Genomic DNA, 19,065 nt, shown 5'->3' on the forward strand with positions numbered 1-19,065 from the left:
TGAGAAAAGTTACAGTGTTCATTAATAGTCAAAACAACATAAAGAATCCTGATTAGCCAAGCATGAGTGAGGAAGGTGAGAATGTGTCCAACATTACGTATGATCCTGTTTATTAACAGCCATTTACATTCAGCGTTCAGGCTGTGTGTTCTGTATACCAGTTTTCTATGGTTACCAGAAGCTGACTGAATAAGGAAGTGCAGGGGTAATCTTGTGCTGGTTTAAACAAAGACTTGTTCCTCTCCAATGCACTCCGGGGCTGGTTTGCATGTTGAGGCATGTTCCTTTCCTACCAACACAAAGGCAGGGGAAGAATACCATTTTCTGGAAACCACTTTAGCTGTTTTTAAGCTGCTGTTATTTCCTTCTTCATAGACCTTCCTGCTCAAACTCCAAGAAAGCGTGATAGGAAAGACAAGGGCCTGTCTCTAAAGTACATGGCAGCGTAGATATTATAGTAATAAAGCTTTGCTCTAATATTGCAGTTTATTCAGTAAGGTTTCTTTTTTGTTCAGTTTTGTTCAGGTCATAGATTGCTATGGGACTTTTCGCACTGATAAAGGCTGCAGTGTCAGAGACATAGTGGTTTGCATCGTATAACTCTCATGCAAGTATTAATTGCAACTCGTTTTTACCATTATTAAGTAAGTAGGTAGTAACATAGTCATGAGAAGAATTGTGCCAACGTAGATTAGTACCTTTAGAATTTGATTAGTACAAATTTTTTATAGGTTTCAGACTCCACTTAGTACAGTAAATGTAATCTGTAAAATTCAATGTTTCCCTGCTTACTTTGTAGGAATTCCTTTGAAATAATGAATGTGTAGTTCAGAATAGAATTTTACATTTTTTATATTAGTTCAATAACAGAACTATAGTCTGATATTATGGTTGTTTAGTTTATGCCTTTTGTCACTTATTCAACAACGCCTATAGCAGTACTTTGTGCCCACCATAGATCTTGATAGTTACTTATAGTTCATTCAGTGTCTATGATTTACACTCTTGAAAGTCTCCCCAAAGCTTTTGCGTGTGAGAAACTAACAGACTCACGCCAAGCATATCTGTCACTACTAAAAGCTATTTGATGAGAGACTTGGAAAAAAGCTTCTTAAAATACAGTATAAGAGAACTGCAAAAATCAGAGTCTGTCTTCTTGAGACAACTGCTGCACAGGAGCTTTGGCAGCTGATTTTGCTGGGAGTGCTTTGGGTAGAAGACAAACATGGCCAAATTAGCCAGAACATTGGAAGTTCAGTCAAGGATACTGCCTTAAATAGTTCACCCAGAAAAGGACAAAGCTTTCTTAGGGCAGCCCCTTCAGAATTCTGATTGCAGTAACAATTTTTAATAAGTAGATATCAAATATAATGATTTTTGTGTGGTTTTGTTTTCACAACAGATTATTGGAATGTTCTGAGGTCAAATCCAGCCCTCCTAACTATGAAAAACTCCCTAATGCAAAAATATATAGCTGAGAGCAGACCTTGATTAATATCATTTTCCTATGCTAAGTTGTATTTTTTTCTATTCATGGCAATAGGTCACATAGCTGGAAAAAAAGGGTGATAACAAAATGCTAAGATTTAAAGGAAAACGTGTTCATTATTGGGCTTTTACTGTGCAATGGTGTTTACTTCTTGCCAAATACTTGCTGCTTGACCTTCTCTCGGCTATGGCAATATCGACCTAAAGACCTAAGAGTTCCTGTTGACAGGAGATTATCTTCTGAGGTAGGAATAAAATTCAATATTTACTTAGAAATATTTTTCATAGAATCATAAAATACCAGGTTGGAAGGGACGTCATGGGACCTCAAGGGTAATTTGGTCCAAACTTTCATGGCAAAAAAAGTCTAGACAAGGTGTCCCAGCACCCTGTCCAGCTGACTCTTGAAAGTGTCTGATGTTGGGGAATCCACCACTTCCCTGGGGAGATTTATTCCAATGGCTGATTGTTCTCATTGTGAAAAATTTTCCTCTTGTGTCTAACCAGAATCTCCCCAGAAGTGACTTGTACCCATCACCCCACACATTTTCCATGTGATTGCTTGTGAAGAGGGTGTCTCCATCTTCTTCATAGCCACCCTTTTTACCCCTCAAATGTGACAGGGGGAAAATGGGGAGGAGAAAAATCAGTGTGCCTGATGCTGGGCATCCTTATTATTATGCTCTCTCAAGTGAAATGATCACCCAGCACCTGATCTTCTGGCTCAAATATTCCATGCTAGCTTGCCCCTGGTTCTCACATCTTTCCTGCAGCGCCACTATTACAGCCAGCGTAATATGTACCTGACACTGTGAATATTCAGCCTTTTGCTTGATCATTCCCGTTCTCTCATCTCAAATCCCTTCAGCTGCCACAAAAGCTTTTACGGGAGTTTCAGTCTCCAAAAATGCCATATGTGTGAGTGTGACCCCCCCATCTGTTAATTAACATTTGCAGGCACAGACCAGTTCCTAATCATGTGGATAGGCAGTGGCTATACTCAGCCCACTTGTATGAAAGAGTCCTTTTCAAATGTCAAAAGTAGACACAATTCTGTGGATCATTTGTTGCGACCCCTTTGCAAATGCAGCCCCTCACTGTGGTTTTATGTTGGTCTCCGCAAAGGGTTAACACGGGCTGTGCACAGCCAGTCCCCTCACTGCCTCTGCTAAAGAAACATTAATTATAGAGAGCCCTGAGGATTCAGAGCTAAAACAACTGAGCAGGATTGAAAACCAAGACAATAAAATAACTGGTTGGATTTGATCTCTAATAAATTACTATGTTCTGATGATAAAATTCAGCGAGAGTGTGACAGTCAGATGGGGAGGTTGGCAGCAGAAGTTTTAAAAATAAATAGTCTTAAATTGCAGGAAATTACAGCAAGCAGCTCCTTGGAGTTCTTTTTCTGGGTGCATTGTGTGTCTGAGAAGGCAGGCAGCCCGCTGGCAAGCTTCTGACCTTTTGTGTGTGAAATAAAATATGCAGGTGCAATAGTGTGAATGCACAACGGGTGACAGTGACTTTCAGCTGTGGGTCTGTGCGCTGAGGGCCCCACAGGGCTGCCAGGGGTGCTCCAGATTAGCTCCATTCAACTTGGGAAAAGGACAGTGCGAGGCTATGGCTGTAAAGGAATATGTGTTTCTTACATATACTCTCGTATTCAAAATCTGTACATCAGCTGATGGAAGGCTTGTTTTAAATTATATTGCTGATAACTGATCTGGTTCTTGTATTGCCCTATTCATATTTGAGTCTGGAGTAACTCTTCTTTGGGTGGTTGAATTTAGCTCAATTACATTGCTGCAACCATGATCTACTCACAGTTCCTTTCTGAAAGGAAATCCATACCTGCATGGTATGGACAATTACTACTTTTCAGTGTATTTGAAGAAAACCAGGGCAAATTTATATCAAGACATTCTAAAACTCCATTTACCATAGTAACTGAGAAGCTTGTAATCTTTTACATTATTTTCATCACAAAAAAGAAGCAACCTGTGAAACTGTGGAAGCATTAATGCCTTTTTTTGTGTGGTTTTGGAGCTGATGAAGTGGAAGACTGACTTTCTAGAGAAGTTTATGGGAAGAAAAAGCCATGCCCAGCTGTAGGATGGAGCATTTTTTCTCATTAAATCTTTGTCATGGCAAGCAAAATATAGGGATATTTTTGAGGGAAAAAAAGGGTTAGCTGTTATTCTGATGCTTCCTTGCTCTCCTTACAGTTTCACATGGGATTCTTTCTGCAAAGAGACTAAGTTTTGTGACATTTTGCTTTGTAGCATCAGTGTTGTTTGGCCCATCCTGAATTGTCAGCTCTCTCTTTTCTATCTGAAGGATATCATGCTTTTTTTCCCCAAGGCAGGTTTTGAAGATTAAATTGTACCAAATAATTAAACGAATTTATTGCATAGCTTGTATTAATACACTCTGCACCCTAAAGAAACATTAGTTACTTGATTTTAATTGATGTATGTCTAAAAAGAAAATACATTCTCAGATAAGCTGTTGTTAAAGACGTAAGCATTTTAGGGCCATGTGCTAGTTACTTAAATGAATTAATTTCATTATTAATTTCATTAATGATATAAGAATATATCATTAATTGGTTATGGTTTCTAAAATTCTTTGCTTATACATTTCAGTCAAGTAGGATTTAAGCCTGATCCTGTAAAAGAAAGGGCAAATAATTATATTTTACATTGTTAATATAATAAGGCTTTCCAGCACTTCAGCAGAATGAGCATGAAGAATGCATTTTTAATGTATTCTTGTTTTAAAGGTGACTTGGGAAGCATTTTTGGAAGTTTTATTTATGACCCGAGGTAGTTCCTGTCTACAGGAGAATAGACAAACTCAGCTGGAGCAGGCTTTATTAGCATACCTTTTAATTTTGAATACCACAGTATGTTATTTTTAATAGTTCATAGTTTTTGCTTTATGAGGGCTTTTAATAGAACTATTTCTGAAATAACGCCACAAATTACATGCGGAAAACCTTGCAGAGTGTACCATCTGTGGCTATCCTGGTTGTCAGAAGCAGATAACATAGGAGTTTAGAGGTGGACCAGGCAGTGCCTGAGCTGGTAGCTTCCAAGAGGTATGAAAATTTGATAAGGGCATGAAAAAGCACTGGTGAACTGTGGCAAGGTTCTGCACTGGGGTTTTGTTCTGGCTTTCTACACAATTTAGGAGTGACACCTCTTAATGTCTGCTTTTCTTTTTCACTTTTTTCTTGGGGGTCCTTTATACTTGCAAACCTATCTGAGCATGCGTTGGGTTATATTCTAAGTTGCTAAAACAGCTAAGTAAATATGAATGAGAAATGGACAATTTTAAATGTAATAAAGGTGCTATAGATAGAAAGGTGACAGTAACATTGGGAATATCGACACTGCAGTGGCTGTAGAAATGGGTGCTTTCAATTCTTCCTCCCTCTGCAACGGAAGTGTCAGAGTTCTGGGTCTCTCTGGAGAAAAGGAGTTGCCCCACTTGGATACTCAGTGTTTATCAGATCAATATCCATATAAACAAAACTGAAGAGTTCCAGTCATTCAGTTCTCAGAGTTCAATGTTGTTGTTACTGCTCCAGTGTTTGTCAGTTCTTCAGGCATGAAAAATCACTAGTTGCTACTGTGGGGAAAAAATCCCCGCCCTGTCCCACACACTTTCCCATCTTTGTAAATCATAAGGGATGTCATAAGGAACTTACACAGAGAATTATAAATGTAAAGTTTTGTCTACTGATAGATCACATTTAGAACCAATTTTAGATTCCATGTTCCTATCAAAATATTGCTTTCAATAATTAAAGGCTACATTTTTGGAAGCTTAAATAACCTATGTAGAGAAATTTGTATTCTTATCTAGGTTTTTCAGCTAAAACCAGTTCTAACTGTTATCTGCTGGTGGCACCATTACACCAGAAGAATTTCATATCCAAGTCTTAAACAGGAAAAATGACACAGATAACACCTTTCAATCTGATTTTGGAGGGGGGGGTGGGAGAAATGTTTGTATTATTTCTTCATAGACTGATATCAGTTATACTGTTTGTCTTGTTGTCTGTCCTTCTCAACAACAGATGTTATTAAAACAGGTGATTGCAGCAGATTTTGGACTGAGCATGCCAACATGGGTCAAACAGTTAACAAGGAAAGGAAGAACAAACACTCGTGGAGCTGGATGTAGACATTGAGACTTTTATATGCAGGTGACATTGCTGAAATCTGGTAAGAGCTGATGCCTTCTGGCTCTCGTGTCAAGACAGGACTCACTCACTCAGATCTAGCCGAGTTTCAGGGTTGATGATAGTCTACGCTGGTGAGCTTCAGAGAGGATCAGGGCAGACAAAGAACTGCAGCACTGTATTGAATAAAAGCTCACAGCCAAAATAGCTGGAAAGACAGACACTAGCAGCTGGCAAACCTTTGCTTATCTCTACCCATATGTTAAAGTTGCTCACCTTCGAGCTTCAAGAGCTGTTAACTCTGAAAGCACCACTCACTCCCATCCCTGATGCTCTGAGCTGCTCAGTGCAGGCTTTAGACAGCAGCAGGGCCTGGACCCTGTCCTCACTAACAAAGCATCCTGTGAATGACATTTTGGTGCCATGGGGCCTTTGTGGGTAAGTTCTAAAGAAATGAGCCTAATAAGGAACCTAATGGTGATGAAACAGGGAAGGAAATTCTCTGGCAGTGTCACCTAAAGTGGGTGACCCTTTATGCAATCATACCCTGTGTTTTTCCTGCATTAGGAGTATTTCTACATTGAGTTTTATTTCCTTTTTTTTTTTTCTTTCAGGAATGTTGGCTTAATAAATCAAAAAACAATCTGGAACTTGGTTCATCTTTTGAATGGTGATGATTATTCTCTGACACTTGGCTTTTCTAGTTGTTAGGTGGGTAAGAACAAGGCCATTAATCTTATATCTCCTCTCTAAATTTTGACAAGGGTTTGGTTTGTGGTATGATCTATTGATAAAATGCTTCCTGGAAGCTCTTAATTTGCTACAGAATGACTGAACACAGGTACATTAGCTTTTGTCTGTGGGGTAACCGCATCCTTTGGTTTTTGTTGGCAGCTAAAATACAGCTGATTCTGTCTTTTTTTTTGCACAAGCTTATAGTTGTGTGAAAAAAATCTATGGATTAAAAACAAGACCTCATTTTTTAAACATATAGGTTGTGTTTGTACATGCAGATGGCTGCGGGGGGGGTGTTTTGTTTTTTATATAGTGAACACTGTACATTCACAATCTTTTAATACAACTTACATCCATTCTATATGTAGTAGTTGCATATATGTATATTTTAGGCCTGTACCAAATCTTTCCGCTACCCCAAGTTTAATTTCTAAGGATGATACTGCTTGCTGCATTTGCCCTGTTGTTAAAGTTAGTGTGGGTTTAAATCATCCTCTGGCTTAGGAAATGCCAGCAGTGCTGCTTGTAGCATGGAGGGGGTATTCCAGGTAGACTTGCATTGTATTTTCTTGACTCTTCTCTACAGATTTACTGTTGGCCACTGCTGGAAGCAGGTTAGTGTGTGTGGTGGCTCCTCCTCCAGCTGGTGAAGTGCAGCAGTTGATAGTTAAACAGTTATTTTCTGTGTACTTTTTCAGAGAAATAGATTACAGAAAGTGTTTTGGATGTACAGTTTGCATGTGTTTGGTAGTTGCTAAGTTTCCTGAATCTGAATCTGCATTTTCTTTGTTTCTACATTCCCTTTCTGACTTGGACAAAAATTTTGAGGAATGAAAATGTCTGACTTAATACTTCCTGCTTTCTCTATTTCACTGAGCTTTTCCTAATCCTCCATGTATTTCCTAGACTTTTTCATCATTGATATCTATTGATACGTAACTGTATGAGTCAATTGTATACCACAGTACACACTGCAGTTTGGCTTCTCCTGTGGCTAGCAGAGGCAATCGCTTCCAGCACAGAGAGTGGTATTTCTCCATACAGGTGTCCTCTAACTTTAGTTTTTAGCTTAATGTTATGAAGATTGAAAACTTTCAGTAGTTACCTAAATTAATCTTTCTCCTCAAGAACACAGTGCTAATTAAATGCACAATGGATTCTATTAATTCTGTTCTTACAAGGAACTAATTACTCTATTCTTCTTCCTTTACTCAAAAATGGGAGAATCACGCAATACTTCTGTCCATTGTGAATATTCTTATCCATGGCACAAGATCCTATATGTTAGGATTAAACAAGAGAGAAAATGATGTAGTTTATAAATTATCTTATAAACTCGTTGCCCTCCTCATGGTTAATGTTGCTTTGTATTTGGGCAGAAGTAATTTGTGCAAGACACATTGCTTATAGGACAGTGCCTAAAAATATTTCCAAAGGTCATTGCGCATCAGACAGAAGGCAGCACTTGTTCCAGCACTTGTTCGTTCTGAGAACTACAGGTCTTTGTTAATATTAATTGTGCATATTTTAAACAGGGCATGTTTTAAAAATACGCTGCACAAACATGCAGCGATGAGCATTTTGTAAGCCCTGCGACTGGATAATGGAGGTCAGTTCTTCACTGATGATTCGAGGCATAAATGTTTGCTGTTTTTATTAACCTCGAGGTTTGTGAATTAGAGCCATACTGTGCATATGCTTCCAGGAAAGCGGGGTATGCTTCCACGCTCACAGTTTCCAAAAATACAAGTAGAATAAAAATAGTAACAAAGATGTATAAAGCACCAAGAAGATTCAGAGCTAATCATTTGCACAAACATTCACCATGATTGTGCTTATAATAGTAACCATGTACACAGAACATGGGAAAAAATCTGCTGGGAGATCAAGGCCAGATTCCCTACGCGCCCAAAAGAGCCTGAGCTGCCGTGAGGAGGATTTGAGCTGCCGTAAGGAGATGGACTTACAGGACAGCCTCCTGCTCCTCTCTGCCTGCCTTTATAGCTACTGGCCCAAGAATGCACCTGCCGGCAGGGCTCAGGCTCACAGTGGGATTTGGTGCAGCTGCTGTCCCGGCCACCCCTGCTCCCTCGGGTGGTTCAAATAGCTCGCAGAAGGCAGAGGTGGCAGCGTGCTCCGTGGGTGGTGTGAGGATCCGGATGGGTTGTCCCCAGGGTGTTGTCTTCTTTCTGATGGGGGTGGTACAACTGGGAAAGGATGAAGCGAAATGGAAAACTTGCTCCCAAAATATGACACATGCATTCATCTTTTCTGACACCTCTTCTAGTGAGCTCAGATGAAATCAGAAGACATGGTTCTCTCTTCAGGTAGACATTATCTAAGAATTATGCTTTTACTAAAAAACCCCCATGATTCTGAGATGTTTATATGTCTCCAGAGAAAAGGCTGCAATATTTGAAAGGCTGTATCAATGTTAAAGAAAGAAACCCTAATGCCTGAACACCACTCCCATCAAGGCCATCTCTAGCATGCTTGGTTTGTTCTGTAATTTATCCTTAATAAGAAAATGTTGAGAAGTTCTGATTCTGGCTCTGCATCAAAGGCAGGGAAGCTGTACATGTACATCATTGTTTATAACGTGACACAGTGCTGCATGGCAATTTACAAAGCACATTGGTGTTGCTAATGAGTATTATTCACACAGATTTAGGAGAAGAAGGAATGCGGGAAGAATGAAGTGTAGGGAAAGCGACAGCATTGCAAGCCTGGAGGGTGATGCTGTGTAGGTAAAGTCATTTCAGAGATTCTTTAAATGTTACATTTACAAAGATAAATATTAATTTTCTTTTCAAAGAAAGGTTGAGGTAGAACAGATGGGAGGGTTGCCTAGAAAATGATTAGCAAGGAAGTAATGTGCACATATGGACATTTCCTGCTTTTACATCAATTTTACTTTTTTTTTATTAATTTATGAAATAGCCTTGAGTGGAATAATTGTATTTATTAGTGTGGTATGAAGACAAGAATTTCCAGCATCTCAAAAGGGCTGTCTTGCACTGTACCTCTCATGTTGTATTTGACTACCCCATTTCATCTCTGCCTCACACACGCTTTTGTTTTTGAGAAAGCAAGATGCCATGATTTGAACAAAAATTGAACGGCATCTTTTACTTGTATTGTGTGCAACCTTTTCCACCTAGAGAGGTTAAATGTGGGTAGGGCTTTGACCACCTTCCCGTGGTGGACAGTCATTGGTCCTGCCTGCCCAGGGCACAGGTTTCCGCTCTCTCTTCCTCCAAGCACAATTAAAATTCATCAGCTCATTCCTACTCTCCCTACCTGAGAATCAGATCCATGAAGCAGATTTGGAAGGGGAGGCCATTGATAGATTGAAGGCCAAGGAATATCTTCCTCCCTGGTCCCTCCCAGTATCCATCCATGCAGTCCCTGCACTGTGCACTGGATGTCCTCCACCTCTCTGCTCCTGAGAGATCCCCTGGGTTTCCCTGTGAGAATCCCATTTTCCTCCCTGAGCATCCCCCTCCAAGCATCCTGTAGCTCTGCATATGGCTGAGAAAGTTGGGGCTGTTCAGCCTGGAGAAGAGAAGCTGTGTGGAGACCTCATAGCAGCCTTCCAGTATCTGAAGGGGGCTACAAGGATGCTGGGGAGGGACTCTTCATTAGGGACTGTAGTGATAGGACAAGGGGTAATGGGTTCAAGCTTGAACAGGGGAAGTTTAGATTAGATATAAGGAAGAAGTTCTTTACTGTGAGGGTGGTGAGGCACTGGAATGGGTTGCCGAAGGAAGTTGTGAATGCTCCGTCCCTGGCAGTGTTCAAGGCCAGGATGGACAGAGCCTTGGGTGACATGGTTTAGTGTGAGGTGTCCCTGCCCATGGCAGGGGAGTTGGAACTAGATGATCTTAAGGTCCTTTCCAACCCTAACTATTCTGTGATTCTGTGATGTTCTGCTGCCTTTTTTTCAAGTAGCATTTGAACATATGTTTTGTATGGAGATGCTGATAGACAGCAACATCTGCTGCTCCCAGCCAGCTCATACCCTCTTATTTGGATTGTAATTACTTCATTGGCTGTGATCTGTGTCCTGTGTTTGCCCACTGTCTGTTTCTGTCAGGTCTTCATCTTCCACAAACTACCCTTTATGTAGTGATGATAATTAAACCTCCCCTTCACCAGGCAGATCTGAGCAGGGCAAGAAGGGACCTACTTGTCCATGCAGCTACCAAAGAAGATGCAGCTTGTAATGATGCCTTAATCACCTGCCTCCTAGACAGTAGCTGGGACCACCTATTTGTTTCAAACAAGCTATTTCAGCAGCTGTCAGATGTGAATGGCTTTCAGCTGCTGACAACCTGTGCCCGATGCAAACCAGCAGACATGTCATGGAAATGCTAGTAAATATTCATGTGGGACTAACAAAAACAGTGCAAGTATGGTTGTCAGAGCTCTTAGGTCAGTATATTGCAGCCAGCCCTGCTGTGTTGGGTTGAGTGTGATGAATGCAGGGCAAATGTTTAGAAGTAATGTTGTTTTTACATTTGTGAGAAAAAAACCCACCAAAGGTAATGGGGTTGCAGGGGCATGTGAGTAAGAGCAGGATTAGTGCCACTGTGTAATGGAAGCAGTTCTAGGTCAGCATTATTGTCTGTTGCGGGTGATGCACTGAAACTTGCTACTGAAGGAAAGGGGTTGCTGAGTTTAATCATTCTGTTTGCATTTCTCTTCTGAACCTGTGTATGAATAATTGAAAGTTTCTCACCAGATCTGTGCTAGATGCCTAAGGAACACAGGAACCCAGTGATTGAGTTCAGTGTTTTAGCTTTTAAATTAATTAACTGATTTCAAGAAAAGGAAAGTGTTTGTTTTGGTCAAGACTTGATAATTTCCCAGTGTTCTAGCACCCTCAAAGCTTTGACATCAAAATAAAAACATTGTGAATCAGTCTCTTTAGACTGTTTTACAAATGAATTGTGTCAATGTGTCTGCATGGGATTATTGTTAAATGATTTTGTTTGTAATGTGCTTTTACTTTCTTCAGCAGATTCTGGATAGCTGTGCTGAGAGGGGATGTTCAGATTAAAGTACATGATGGGGTGACAAAGATTCTGTAACAACAGAGTTGATGGAAAAGGATTATGGTCCTTTTGAAACTCTTCCTTGGTGGGAACCTTGAAGGTATGTAAAAAGCCAGTGATACACATTTGCTCGTGTTTCTCTACCATATCAATAACTTGCAAGTAACATTCAAAATCTGAAAAATGTTTTTAATCAGTCTTCTGTAAAAGTAATCCATTTTGGGAAGACTACTAAAGCTGTCTTTATATATCCCTTACCTCTTACCTCTACTGCCCAGAGTGAAGTTTACTGTTAAAATTCACTAAAAAGTTGCTGGGTTTAGGATAGCATAAAAATGTGCAGAGCTGGACAGGGATTGAGAGACCAACCCTGCAAGCTATTGGAACACAACAATTCTGCGTATGAGAGCTTCAGTGGGAAAAAATAACACTGTGGTTCGACTGTGGTCTGATTCTCATTTTCACTGGCTCTGCTATATACTGCTGGGAACGGGTAGGATTCAGTCTTGAGTGGGACTGACCACAAGAGATGTTTCTTGGGTACGTGCAAACAAGACAGACTCTATATAGGCATCTACTTCACCTAAATCTGAATATTATGATAAATTAGTGGTGATACGTCAATTCCCTTGCGTAATTATCCACATAGACTGTATATGTATATTTTTGTGGCAAAGAGGTCTTGTGAAATTATTTTAATACAGTGCTTCAGATAAAGGATATTTTAGTTAGAAATTGTTGTCATGATAGTTACACAAAAGGATTCAAATACTCTGTAGCTTGGTATGAATAAAATATTAAAAGATACAGGTGTTGTTCATGAACCATCAAAGAGTTTTCTACTGCCACTGTGTTTTATTAAAATGAAAAGGAGAAAAGAAAAAAAAACAGAACCATGTGCTAATCCTGTTCTTTGTTGCTTAAGGGAAATTTCGGTATAAAGTAGCAATTTCCATATCATTTGAATAGCAGTTGTAAGCTATTGATGTTTAAAGTAAAATGTGCAGCTACTATAATCAGCAAAACAGATGCAAATATCTTGTCTCTATTTAAATGTAGCTCCCTCCTTGCCTTCTCAATTAGATTTAGAGTGGAAAACTCAATCAGATAATTAAAAACATAGAAGCAATTCTTTCATTTCTTTCATAGTACTAGTTTGTTCAAGAGCAGGTTGGAGTGAGCTTGACTAGGTGAAACAGCAGCGTGAGGGATGGTCCCTGCAGCATCGCAGCCAGCAATCCTGTCCTGGGCTGCAGAAGGTGCCAGAGCCTGGACTGCTTCGGAGGTGGGAAAGGGACAGTCTCCTACCTGACACCCTGTTCGCTAACCCTCTTCTGGGGACAGGAATGGCCTTTTAGATCTGTTCATGCTTGGTGGCATCCTAGTGCAAGTCTCTGCACGTTTGTGTAAGTAAGTAAGCAACAACAAAAACGGCATTTAGCATTTAGATCCCAGAGCAGTGGTTTTGCTTGTGCTGGGTACAGGGTAGCAGGTTAGATAAAATCCCACTGAACAACCTGAGCTCTGCCATCCCAGGATTTGGGTGGCTGGAACCATTCCTCGGAGAGCTTTTTAACTCTAAAAAAAAGCCTGTAGTGGTATGAAGAAAAAGTTTACTTTATCCATTGTATTTCTAAATTAAACAATGAGCACAGGTCGATGGTGCTTTTCTGCTTGGTGTATCTGAGCTGCTGGTGTAATGACTAGAGCCAGCTAGGGTTTTTCATCAGAATAATTTCTGAGTGCAACTGCCCTTCTTGGGAAAGGGAAAACTTCTCAGGAAAAGACTTGGGTTTAATTTAAATTAAACTCCTGTTAGATAAATGAAATACATGACAGCTTGGCTATGCACCTGGGTTAAAGGATCTTATCAATTTCTGAAACATGAAATAGATGAGGCCTCCCAAACACGCTGCTGCTGGGGTGAGAAGCCCTGCTTTACTTCTGAAACACCTTCCTGGAAAAAAAGACTGTATTTTTTTTAATTAGTATTTTTCCTAATCAGGTGGTGTCTTACAGAAAAGGATTTCCATCTTGTGGTCAGCTGTGGTACTAAAACATTCCTGGTAGGGTTTTTTGATAGGAAACCAAAATGCTTTTAATAAGAGTACAAATCTGCTGCAGTTCTTGTGAAGGTAAATGTTGAAGACCTCACAGTCTGCTTGCATCCGTACTTGGGCATGTCTACCTATTAGGAGGTAAAAATGTCTCATGGTTAGCTCCCTTTAGAAAGTCATCTTTGGGACACGACAGAATTGGAAAAGGAATAATATAAGCTATTCACAAGAGAATGTTCAATTTTGACAAATTATACAGTGTGTCAGGAGCTATGCACAGGAGTCCAAACTCAGAATTATTTGGAGCCTTAAAGGAAAGGAGGCAATTACTCCTGAACTTCTGGGAAATATTCTATCCAGAGCCAAATATTGTTGCTCGGATTGTTTTCTATTCCAGGATGACTCTTTGGCTTAGTACGACGTCATCATAACTTCATGCAGATATTTGTTCTTCAGGACAGATTTTGAAACTCATGCTCTAATCTCGAAATAGTAAAATGCTGCAGGGTTAAGTGCTGGGGCTCATTGGAAAATCCACTCACTTCAGTGGGAAAGATTTTTTAATGTATTAAAAACAAAACAAATTTGGAAAGGTCATTTTAAATATTAAGATCTGTGACTGGAGGGCAGAGCTGTGTGCGCTGGAGAAGTTTAGAGCTGCTGGCATGCAGGAACTAGTTAGGTTGTTTATCTGGTGCCCCTTAAATGACCGCTATTGTACAAGCCAAGAAATACAGGTGAGGCTGTCAAAAAGGAATAATTTGATTATGTTTAATTATTATCTTATTTGTCCATTTGTCCATTTCTGCACCAGAGTTGCGCACTCTGATGCCACCACTGATTGCACTGAAGATATTCTGACTTCAGTGAGAGCAGGACCAGCCCTGAATATTTATGAGGAGAGTTAAATAAGATCTCAAAATTCTTACAGATGCATGTAAGAACTTTATAAGTTCTTTTTATTTTGAGGTCTTGTAACTAAAGGAGATGTTCCGTGTGTTCCTTAGTGGGTGCCAAAAAACTTATTTTCAGAAGTGTTTGAGTCTCAGGGAAAGTCAATGACTGCTATATTTAATCTGCAGCTTATGCAGCTGCTGCTGAAATCAAACCATGTTCTTTTGTAAGAATAATAGGAAAAAAACACCAAAAAATCAGCATTTATGTGAAGAATTAGGAACTGTACATATGACTTACATGACACAGTAATGTACAACAAAACTGCCTGAGGTTGTGCTTTAAATGTTACTGTAAGGAGAGTAGAAAATCAGAAAAACTTGTGAGCTCTTTGCAGTATTTGGTAAATAGGTTCCAGAAAAGCTTGCTTCCAAAGTTTACACATGGGCCTTGTTCTATTCGTAACTGCAGTAGGTGGGAATTATTGCCGTTGTCTCTATTGAAACAAGATCCAGTTTATTTTTTTTCTTTTTATGTGGAAGTATAAATCTTGGACCTGAATCACAAGAACACTGAAGGAGGAAAATACTTTGTCTTTTTATTAAAAAAAAAAAACCTCAAACCCCAAAATAATCAGACAGCTGGTTAGTTAAAAGCACTAAAAATTACTTGAGGAAAAGCTTCCTTAAATCAAGTATTTTGCTTTTAGATTTTCCTGCAGAGTGCTGTGCTTATACCATTTATTTCAAGTGTGAGAACTTTATGTCTGATCAAACCATTAGCAACTCTCTGGGAAGCAAACAGCAAAGCACCGGCACTGCTCGGGGCCAGTGTGAAGAAATGGAGTTTCTACACTTTGCATTTTGTCACAGGAAGAGAGTGATGAGGAGAGACCAGAGAGGAGAGGGGCAGATACCTTGGCAATGAAGGGAGCAGCACAGCCCTCCCAGGGTGGCTGCACAACAGCCGCTGGGGAAGGCAGGCTGCGCTCTCCAGGCCCTGGTGACTGAGCTTCAGCAGACAGTTGGGATGTGAATTACACACCCAGCAGGCCAGGCTGGCTACAGTCCCTGGGTCCTTCTCCCATTTTAGACTATTCTGTGAATCGCAATATGTACATGAATGGGCTTTTTTTCTTTCAAAGTTTTGGGAGCTCATGCATGGTCCCTTGCCCGTGGTAAAGCCAAATTTGAGGGGCTCTGCTGAGCCTGCTGGTGAAGATGCTGGTTGAGGGATGCACATCTTTTTTCTTCTATTTACTGGATTGCTTCCCTTCTCTGCTTTGAACTACTAATTACGTCCCTTGAAAAACTTTGCTTAATTTATCTAGTTCTTCGGACCTGTAATGTTTCCTGGTGTGCTGTATTTGTGTTGGTGTTCTACTTGTCTGAAATTCATTGACAAATGTCCATTTGTATGTTTGGAGGTGAGGTTTGTGCACATGCTTGTGTTTCCATTTGAAAACGTTTGCCCTGCCCAAGTAACTGTAATACCTGTGTGAGCTGCCATGTATCCCGCAGTCCTAACAGTGGCTGAGCACCATCCTCCCTGCTTTTGCCATTTCCAGCCTTGGAGAGGACTATTTTGTGCAAGTTTTCATTCCCACATCCTTATCTCTTCAACTGTGACCAGAGAAGTAGGTATGGGTGCTTCGGAGAGAGCTGGCTGACCAAATGGCCTGTTGTTTTTTCCCTTTCACTACCAGTTGCTAAGTTCCTAAGAAATGTCTGAAGGAAGCTGCCAAGCACAGTTTTGTGGTGTTATTTTCCATATAAATGGCTCTAGGGTCACCAGAGTGTGGCTTCAGAAGACAGAGGTAATTGCTCCCAAGGTCAGGAGCAGCGGGGAGGTATCCCAAGTGGGAACCAGCAGTGATTTTTAAACTAGGAGGCACTTGTGACGTGGGCTCTTCTGGGCATGGTCTAGGCAGGGACACATTGTGGGGAGTTCCTTTTGCCTTGGAAGGGGCTCTCCTGGCTACGACTCTGTGTGGTTCCACTTGGGTATCACTCTATCGCTTGGGTAAGTGATAAGAGTTCATGATGAGCAGAGGTTTCACTCGCCCGAAACTTCAGTTGTTTCTGTGACCAAAACACAGTGTGTTTTTCAAATAGGTTTTATGTTTTGCAGTTCTAAGCTATGTATGAACGCTGTGACACCAGGCTGCCAGCTTCCAACAGCAGCATCCCAGAAATACTGGTTAATCACTAGTTTATTAGTTTATGGCCTTAGGCAAACCTAAAATCATTAGCAGCCCATTTGTTGGGCTAATGACTCTTTTTGCTAGATGTATAATTTAATATATGGTAACTTTCATGCTTAATTATGCTCTTCAAAGCTCCTTTTGAAGGAATTTATTTTTCTGTATGCGTGTATATAACAGGGTTGGGAGCTGGCTGGCTTTGGTTGCATGCTACTCTCTTAAAATCTAGAGAGTTTATTTAAGAAGATTTTAATTTAGATCTGGGTATTTCCTCCTTTGCTGTTCTTTCAATATTTTTATCTCTGAATGCTTGAAAAATAACCAGTGATGAATTAACAACATGTTTGAAGTGGCATCATTTTATGCCCCATTGTAGCTTGCTACATTGTTTTGGACAAGACGTAAACCCAAAGTCCTGATCAATAGGGCCATTGTGGGAGCAGGTTCAGATGAATGCAAGCTTGATCTCAGTGTCCTGGCCTTGTTCCAGCCGGTTCACATTTGACTCAACGGCCAAGTCCCACTTCTGTTCTCGGCTACCCTCAGTGGGAACAGAGACAGACCACTGTAAAGTGCTGCTAATCCCACGTGCCATTTGCATGCAGCACTTGTAAGCATTCTGGATCAGTTTGGGTGAAAAAGGCTATGCATGTAAGATGTTCTTCATCAGCATCCCATATCCAGTACTATATCAATGATAGAAGGTTATGACTTTGTCAATCGGATAATTTTTTTGAGCTAGGCAGCTGATTGAGAGGATAATAAAAATGAATCTGATTTTCTTTCTGTGAGCTCTAGTGTCCCCTTTATGGAGATTAAAAATTTCCCGGTACTGTTTTCAGTTCCACAGAGCAAGCAAAAGATAATCTCCTGCTTGGATATACTCACACTGTTGCGATCCACTAATAGGATCGCCATACAGTTTTGACTTAACAGGCACTGGGAGAGGATAATCCTGTTTATTCGGTCATCCAAAACACTGATGATCTGAGATAATCAGTGGGCTGAGAGCAGGAGAGGAGGAGGGGTGCGTGAGGTTCGACTGGTCAAATGCTCGGTGTTGGGGAATGGCTTGATCTCATTACTGCAGCCCCAACAGAGCTTGGAGAGAGTACGAAAACCTCCTTCATAACACAAGCCATGGAGAAGCCAACCTGGTAAGATAATGGCCTTTTGCAGAGTCTGATCCAGATGTTGTGCTCCACAATTTTCAGTTGTTCTTTTGTGACTGATTTAATACAGAAAGACTCAGATAAGTGAGTGGCCACATGAGATACTTCATACAAAATGCTTTGTCTACCAGGTGGCAGTCATTGCATTGTAAATGGATCATCTCCCCATATTCACATTTAGAAAGCTAGTATCTTGTGCTTGGATCCAAATTTGCTAAAAGTACAACTAGTGCTATTTTTGCTAGACATGAGACACTGATTTTACATAGGACATTGAAATTGTATATGGCCACTGGATCTCTGTGAATGTGGGAGCACATTCTGCAAATCTCTTTCCAAAAAAGATAACCTGCAAGACATTTTCTCTAGTGATCTACAGATATGCCTTGAAACTGGGGTGCACAGAATCTCTTGGGAGGGCATGCTAGTGAGCTTTCTTTTTCTGTTGTTGTGATCACTAAAGTTTTCACGCTTCATATTATATCCTTATGACTTGCCCATTAATTTACTGGCTCGGGTTTCTGTGAAAGGCCCTATCTTCACTTCTATTTTATCTTAGCCAATGTGCATATTTATCGGTCAATACTTTCCTATTGTAGATATTTTTGTATTCGTAACGTTAACTCTTACAGCTGACATTAGCCATGGATTAAATTCAACTAGCAATGTTGACTTGTAAACCGTATTCTGTGGTCTCTGAGCTGTCATAGTCCAGATGACAAGTTTATAGTTTGGGAAGCCAGTAGCAATGGCTGAGCAGTTGCTCACTAGTCTTTATAACCAATGCAGCGTAAGCTAGGTGCAACTCCTCACCATGGTGGACACTTGCAAATATTGAACACATGTAAAAGATTCATGGGACCCAGTACAATGCTTACTTTAATTAATATTTTACAAGATACTAGCTTTATTTAACTTTCCAAACGTGATATGGGGAGATGATCCAAAGGACAGAATGTTGCTCTGTAAAATTTATAGGCAGTCATGTTCTGTGCTTGTTTTTAGAAAGAAAAAATGAAAACAAATATGTATTTTTATCTTCTCTCCCTGCTCGCAGGTGTTCAGGGCCCTACAAGTGGCTCCTGTGGATTTCTGTGTGTGTATGTTGAATGATGAGCTCTGAAGGGTGGTGTTCTTGCTCTCCTGCCTTCCTCCCTCCCTTTGTATTCAAATGCAGTCAGTATTGCAGGGCTCTGGTCTTCCTGAAAGAGCTTTAGGACACCTTGTGCAGACAGCACCATGCTGTGCTACAGCTCTGGTGGGAGTGCAC

At 40.4% G+C, this 19,065-nt stretch overlaps 1 long non-coding RNA gene across 1 annotated transcript; it reads left to right on the forward strand.

Moving 5' to 3' along the window:
- Positions 1-1,600: 1,600 nt before the first annotated feature.
- LOC115615386 lies at positions 1,601-11,564 on the forward strand. The gene is made up of 4 exons (XR_003994035.1): positions 1,601-1,733; positions 5,573-5,720; positions 6,292-6,388; positions 11,436-11,564. It is a non-coding gene; the product is annotated as an uncharacterized LOC115615386 (long non-coding RNA).
- The last annotated feature ends 7,501 nt before the right edge of the window (positions 11,565-19,065 follow it).

Source organism: Strigops habroptila, chromosome 13 (assembly GCF_004027225.2).
Source record: "Strigops habroptila isolate Jane chromosome 13, bStrHab1.2.pri, whole genome shotgun sequence".
Taxonomy (NCBI): domain Eukaryota; kingdom Metazoa; phylum Chordata; class Aves; order Psittaciformes; family Psittacidae; genus Strigops; species Strigops habroptila.